Source organism: Propithecus coquereli, unplaced genomic scaffold (genome assembly GCF_000956105.1).
Source record: "Propithecus coquereli isolate 6110/MARCELLA unplaced genomic scaffold, Pcoq_1.0 Scaffold1, whole genome shotgun sequence".
In the NCBI taxonomy this organism is placed as follows: Eukaryota; Metazoa; Chordata; class Mammalia; order Primates; family Indriidae; genus Propithecus; species Propithecus coquereli.
The window spans coordinates 2,390,049-2,397,622 of NW_012133857.1; the positions used below are offsets into that span (position 1 = coordinate 2,390,049).

The 7,574-nt window shown below is 36.9% G+C and overlaps 1 pseudogene; it reads left to right on the forward strand.

Annotated features, from left to right (window-relative positions):
• Window positions 1–1,559: 1,559 nt before the first annotated feature.
• On the forward strand, window positions 1,560–2,270 carry LOC105816048 (annotated as a pseudogene).
• The last annotated feature ends 5,304 nt before the right edge of the window (window positions 2,271–7,574 follow it).

Sequence of the window (7,574 nt, forward strand, 5' to 3'; positions counted from 1 at the left end):
CTTCAGGAGGCTGAGGTGGGAGGATCACTTGAGGCCAGGAGTCCAGGACCAGCCTGGGCACCATAACGAGACCCAATCTCTACAAAAAATAAAAAAAAAAAATAGCTGGGCATGGTGCCACGTGCCTGTGGTCCTAGCTACACAGGAGGATCGCTTGAGCCCAGGAGTTCGAGGCTGCAGTAAGCTATGATCATGCCACTGCACTCCAGCCTGAGCAATAGAGTGAGACCCTGTCTCAAACAAACAAACGAACAAAAAAAATGGCCCCAAATGTTTCACACCTAACTGTATCTATACATTTTGTTGCATATCTTTGCTGGTCCTCCTATTCTGACTCTTGGATTGTCTGTGTCACCTTCTTTGGCCAATGAGCTGTTAGCAAACAAGATACAAGCTGAAGCTTGAAAACAATTTGCTTCATTGAGTTTGCTCTTTCTTGCAGGAGTGCCATTACTATGATAACATGACTAGGAGGAGGCCAGGTGCGGTGGCTCACGCCTGTAATCCTAGCACTCTTGGAGGCTGAGGCAAGAGGATTTCTTGAGATCAGGAGTTCAAGACCAGCCTGAGCAAGAGTGAGACCCCATCTCTGCTAAAAATAGGAAAATTAGCTGGGTGTGGTGGCGCACACCTGTCGTCCCAGCTACTCGGGGGGCTGAGGGAGGAGAATTGCTTGAGCCCAGGAATTTGAGGTTGCTGTGAGCTAGGCTGACGCCACGCCACTCTAGCCCGGGCAACAGAGTGAGACTCTGTGTCAAAAAACAAAACAAAACAAAAACAACCATGACTGGGAGGATAACAAACACATGAAACAGAGCCCGGTCATTCTAGGGGCTCCAGCCAACAGTAAGTTGAATCCCATATATGTAAGCTAGCCTAGCCAACATCAAAATCAGCTTGCCAATCACCTCAGCCACATGAGCAATAAACATTTTATTGCTATAAATCTCTGAGGGTCTGTAGTTGTTTGTTAGGCAGCATTAATGTGACAGTAGATAACTGATATAATACCTAACTTCATGAAGTTTGTACAAAATATTAATAAAACTACAGATCAAGCTCTTATTAATATCAATTAAATTATCAATTTTATCAGATTATGTATAATTTATTTAGTATAAACTAAATACCACATTTATTAAATATTGTCAAATTAATATCAATAAAAAATCCAAATATCAGCAAACAGAAACCAATAGGGAATTGAAGATGATATATCATGACCAAGTGCAGGTTATTCCCCAATGGTTCAGTATTAGGAAGTCAATGAATATAATTCTGCAGTTTAATAGGTCTAAAAAAGAAAGAAATTTAATTATATCTGCTGAAAAGGACGTTGACAAAATTTAACACCCATTCCTGATTTTTACAAAATTGATAAAAGCCAGCACCTACTTAATGAGGAACCACTAGAGTTGTTCCTGCTAGAATCAGAAACAAGTCACTCCAGTTCCATTTAATATTGCCAGTACAGTCAGATTAAAAAAAAGACATAAAGTCTCGCGGACTGCTCATGCCCTCCGTGGGCCCGGCCTCGCTAGCTCCACCTGTGGTCCGTGCTCCTGCCTCTGACCTGAAATGCCTGTTGAGAGAAGTGGAAACAAGTGTGGGAACTGCGGGAGGACCAGGACCGTGTACCACGAGGAAAAGGTGCAGTGTGATGGCCGGAGCTTCCACCGCTGCTGCTTTCTGTGCTTGGTTTGCGGTAAAAATTTAGATAGCACAACATTGGCAATTCACGATGAAGCAATCCACTGCAAATCCTGCTATGGAAAGAAGTATGGGCCGAAAGGCTATGGTTATGGCCAGGGCACTGGCATGTTCAACATGGACTGTGGTAAGAGGCTGGGCATCAAGCCAGAGAGTGTTCAACCTCACAGCCCTACAACAAATCCAAACCACTCTAAATTTGCTCAGAAATATGGAGGTGCTGAGAAGTGTTCCAAATGTGGGGATTCTGTGTATGCTGCCGAGAAGATAATTGGAGCTGGAAAGCCCTGGTACAAAAACTGTTTTCAATGTGCCAAGTGTGGGAAGAGTCTTGAATCAACAACTCTGACTGAAAAAGAAGGTGAAGTCTATTGTAAAGGATGCTATACAAAGAACTCTGTGCCCAGGGGATCTGGCTATGGCCAAGGAGAAGGAGCTCTTGTACATGCCCAGCAAAGGTGTAAACCTGGAACTAAGCATCACACACTGAGAATCTCTTCATAATCTAGGCACAGATAATCTTGTAACACTAAACTACTGTGAACTTCTGCCAGCATTAAGTACTGTATATCCCTGTACTTGGGTAGGCTGGCTAACTTGTAGGAAGAGATCACTGCATCCTTTTGCTTTATTCACCAGCATTTTCAGGAACCATTTCTTTTACATTTTAAATAAAACTTGAGCTTGGGGGAAAAAAAAGACATAAAAATAGTAAAGGAAGAGATAAAAGTTAAGAGAATTGATGCTAAAACTAATGCAAATGGTAAGAAAATTCAGTAAAGCAATAGAATATAAAGTTTTAGTATAAAAAGGGTAGTGTTCATACATACTACCAATAATAATTACATGTTGTGAAGGACAACAGCCCAATTACAATAGCAACCAAAAAAGTTAAAATACTTAGAAGTAGAGCAAATATTTGAAAAAATTTTAAAAACATTCCTTAAAGGTATAAAAACAGACTTGAGTAAAAGGATTACTGAGAATCACAAAGACTTAGTGTGATCCAAATAAAAATACCAAACTTATATTTTGGAAGGAGGTAGATAGGCCTGGATCTAAGCAATGTGATTCTAAAGTTCACTCAGAAAAGCACACAAGAAGAAACAGCTAGGAAAACTCTTTTGTAAAAGAAGTTCAGTGAGGTCCACCAGCCCATTAGATAAAGCTTCTAAAAAACATGTGGTATTTGGTTCAGGAATAGACAGAGCCACAGAATAATAAGTCCAAAAATAAACATAATTACATGTGGACCTTCAGTATTTGAGAAAGATGTTGGTTTGAAACACAGGAAAAAGATGGACTTTTGAATGCATAATGTTAGGAAAACTGGATAGCCATATGGAAAAATATAGAATTAGAATCATGCCTCATAAACCAGAATAAGTTCCAAATGTATCAGCTAAATATAAAAATTAAAATCATACAAGTCCTAGAAGAAAATATGGAAGAATTCATTTATAATCTGGGAGTGGGGAAAGCCTCTCATGGCTCAAAATCCAGAAGCAAAAAATACAAAGATTCATATATTTAACTATGTGAAAATTGAATTTTATTTTTGTCATGGTAAAAAGAAAAGAGCATAAGAGAAATCAAAAGACAAGTGGCAAACTGGGAGAAAATAGTTGTGATTTACCTCAAAGACAAAAAAGTCATCCTCCTAATATATAAAAGACTTTTTAAAATTGAAAAAAGAAAAAGGCCAGAAACCCAAAAGAAAAACAGTCAGAAACAACAACAAAAAAATGGCCATCTACCAGAAAAAATGCAAATACTCTTTAAGCATATTTTTAAATGCTCATTGACAAAAATCCAAAAGTTTGATAAAATTCTCTCTTACTAAGGCTGTGGAGCAACAGGCATTCTTACATTTCTGGTAGGAGTGTAACTTTGCATAACTCCTATAGAGGGAAGTTTGGCAACATTTAACAAAGCTAAATATCAGTATGATTGAACAATTCCAGTAGGAATCTGCATGAAGACATGATTCCAACATACACAACAGCGTATGTATAAGGTTACTGTGAAATTATCAGTAATAGCAAAATATTTGGACAAAGCAAATATCCGTCAATATAGGACATGGTCCATGCATACAATAAAAAAGAATGAAGAAGATCTGTATGTACAAATTTGGAGTGAACTCCACAAACATAGGACAGTTCTCTACTTAGTTCTTTTATTCCCCTCAGCAAAGTTTTATAGTTTTTAGTGTACATGTCACATGTCATACACATATGACAGTGTCATACACAAATTCTGTTAAATTAATTCCTAAGTATTTAATTTAAAAAATTTTTTATCATGATAAAATATATGACATAAAATTCATCATTTTAACCTATTCTAAGTGTATACAATTTGGTAGCATTAAGTATTAATGCATTCCCAATGTTGTGTCACCATCACCACTGGACAATTCCAGAACTTTTTCATCATCCCAGACTGAAACTTCTTACCCATTAAACAACTCCTATTCTCCCTCTCCCTAGACCCTGACATCCACTATTCTACTCTACTTTCTGTCTCCATGAATTTGCCTATTCTAGGTATCTCATATAAGTAGAATCATACATGTGTCTTTTGTGTCTGGTTTATTTCATTTAGCATAATGTTTAATAGTTTAATGTTTTAAAGGTTTATTCATGTTTTAGCAAGGCTACCTGGTATTTGTATAACACATTCTGTTTATCCATTCATCCCTCAATGGACATTTGAGTTGTTTCCACCTTTTGGCTATTGTAAATAGTGCTGCTGTGAACATTGATGTACAAATATCTGTTTGAGTTCCTGCTTTCAATTCTTTTAAGTATTTACCTAGAAGTGGAATTGCTGGATCATATGATAATTCTGTGTTTAACTTTTTGAGGAACTTCCCTACTGTTTTCCACAGTGGCTGCACCATTTTACATTCCCAACATAAGGGATCCAGTTTCTCCACATCCTTGTCAACACTTATTTCCTTTTATGTACTTATTTATTTTTTGATAACAGCCATCCCAGTGGAATATCATTGTAGTTTTGATTTGTGCTTCCATGATGACTAGTGATGTTGAGCACATTTTTATGTACTTATTGGCCATCTGTATATATTTAATTGTTTTGATGCTGTTGTAAAGGTATCAAGAGAATTAAATATATACATATGGCCAATTAGTACATGAAAAGGTGCTCAACATCAAAAATTTCATTTTCAATTGTTTTTGCTAGCATATAGAAACATTCTGTGGTATTCTATAGCATATAGAATTATTCATTGCTAGTATATAAAAATTTATTTTTGTTTCATCTGGTTCTCTTGCAACCTTATGAAATTCACTTATTAGTTCTGGTATTATTTCTTACTAGTAGAATGTGTAGGATTTGCACATATCATATCATATCCTCTATGAGAAAAAAATCAGTTTTTCTTCTTCCTTTTCTCTTTTTAAAATTTTTTATTTTTATTGAGAGACAAGGTTTTACTCTGTAGCCTAGGTGCAATCATAGCTCACTGTAACCTTGAACTCCTGGGCTCAAGGGATCCCCTCAGCCTCCTGAGTAGCTGAGACTACAGGCACGCACCACCACATCTGGCTAATTTTTCTATTTTTAGTAGAGACAGGTCTTGCTCTTGCTCAGGCTGCTCTGGCTCCAGTGAACCTCCCACCTTGGCCTCCCAGAGTGCTCAAATTATAGGCATGAGCCACCATGCCTGGCCCCCTTATGATTTTTCTGAAGATTTTTCTTTTTGTGTCAGTTTAATAACTTGTACCTTTCAAAGAATCTCCTTTTTTAATGTGTCAAATTTATTAGCATAAATATTTTTGTAATATTCCTTTATTAGCCTTATTTGCCTATAGTGACGTCTCTCTCTTCATTTCTGAAATTGGTAATTTGTATCTTCTCCTTTTTTCCTTAATTGATTGATCCTTTCCTTTTCTTCTATATGATCATATCCTTTATCTATTCTATTGATTTCTACTCTGTATTATTGACTTCAAGTTTAATTTGTTGCACTTTTTCTGGCTTTTCAAGGTGAAAACTTAGATCGCTAAGACATTTCCTCTTTCCTAACGTGAGCATTTAACATTACAAATTTCTTTGTATTCACTGCTTTAACTGCATCCCATAAATTTTCATATGTTTCTATTATCATTCAGTTCAAAATGTTTCCTTTTTTTTGATTCATAGGTTAATTTCCAAATATTAGGGGATTTTCCAGGTATCTTTTTGCTATAATTTAATTTTACTACTTAATGTGGTCTGTATGGTCTAAGAATATACTTTGTATATATTCAGTGTTTTAAAATTCATTGACATTTGTTTTCTGGCCCAGATAGTTTAACCTTGGAGAATGTTGTGTGTGCATTTGAAAAGATGTGTTTTCTGTTCTCATTGAATGTTCTGTAAATGACAATAAAGTCAATTTGGTTCATGGTGTTGTTCAAGTCTTTTATACCCTAACTGATTTTCTGTGTACTTGTTATATCAATTACTGAAAGAGTAATAAAATCTCCAACCATAATTGTGGGTTTCTCCATTTTTCCTTTTAGTTCTTTCTGTTTTTCTTCATGTACTTTGAGGTTCTGTTCCTTGGACATATACATTTGGGGTTGTTATGTCTTCCTGATGATTTGACCCACTTATCATTATGAAATGCCCCTCTTTATCCCTGGCGATATTCTTTGTCCTGAACAACTGTTTTTCCTGATATTAATATAGCCATTCCATCATTTGTATGATTAGTGTTTGCATGGTATATCTTTCTTTAAATCATTTAAATTTTAAACTATTAATATTTGAACTCTAAATACTGCCTTTTAATTGGAGTGTTTAGAGTCTATTTACATAATGTAATTATTGATATGGTTTGTTTAAATCTAACATCTTGCTATTTGTTTTCTATTTGTTACAACTGTTCATTGTTATTTTTTGCCCTTTTTCTGCCTTCTTTTGAGTTATTTGAGTATTTTTTATTATCCCATATAATCTCTACTATTGGTTTATTGATTATATCTCTGTGGTGGATACTGTTAAATGCTGCTCAGATCTCTCTTTAATCAAGAAGTACTTCAAACAGTGATTATTGTTCCCTCTGCTGAGATTCATGTTGACAGATAGCTTTGTGCTGACAGATCCTTCAGGGATTGCCTTGGTGGTAGACAGCCACCTTGCTCAAGGTCATTCCCCTACATCCTGTGCCCGATGCAGGAATATTAAGGTCTGACTGTTTTAGTCCAACTCAGCACAATTCTGAAGAGTCATTCTAGCTCCATAGCTTCATGTGGAATTGTCCAAGGCTATTGGGCTAGCATAACAACCTGACTTCTCACCCTGCCCACTCCTGTTTGTGTCCCCTTCCTGCCACAGGTATTTGTCCCAAGAGTACTCCATAATAAGCACCCTGCACAGTAAACTTCATCTCTGCTCATAAGAACTCAACTTGCACCATCTTTGTTTTTAGTCTTTAGTGGTTGTTCTAGGTGTTGCCAGTATGAATATTTTAACCTATTTCAATTGTGTTAGTTTGCTGGGGCTGCAATAATAAAATACCACGGGTTGGGTGGCCTAAACAACGGACATTTATTTCTTCACATTTCTGGAGGCTAGAAGTCCAAGATCAAAGTATTGGCAGGTTTGGTTTCTCCTGAGTCCTATCTCCTTGGCTTATAGGCAGCCCCTTTCTTACCATGTCCTCACATGGCCTTTTCTCTGTTTGTGGGTGTTCTGGTGTCTCTCCTTTTCTTTTTTTTGAGACAGAGTCTCACTGTGTTGCCCGGGCTAGAGTGCTGTGGCGTCATCCTAGCTCACAGCAACCTCAAACTCCTGGGCTCAAGCAATCCTTCTGCCTCAGCCTCCCGAGTAGCTGGGACTACAGGCAT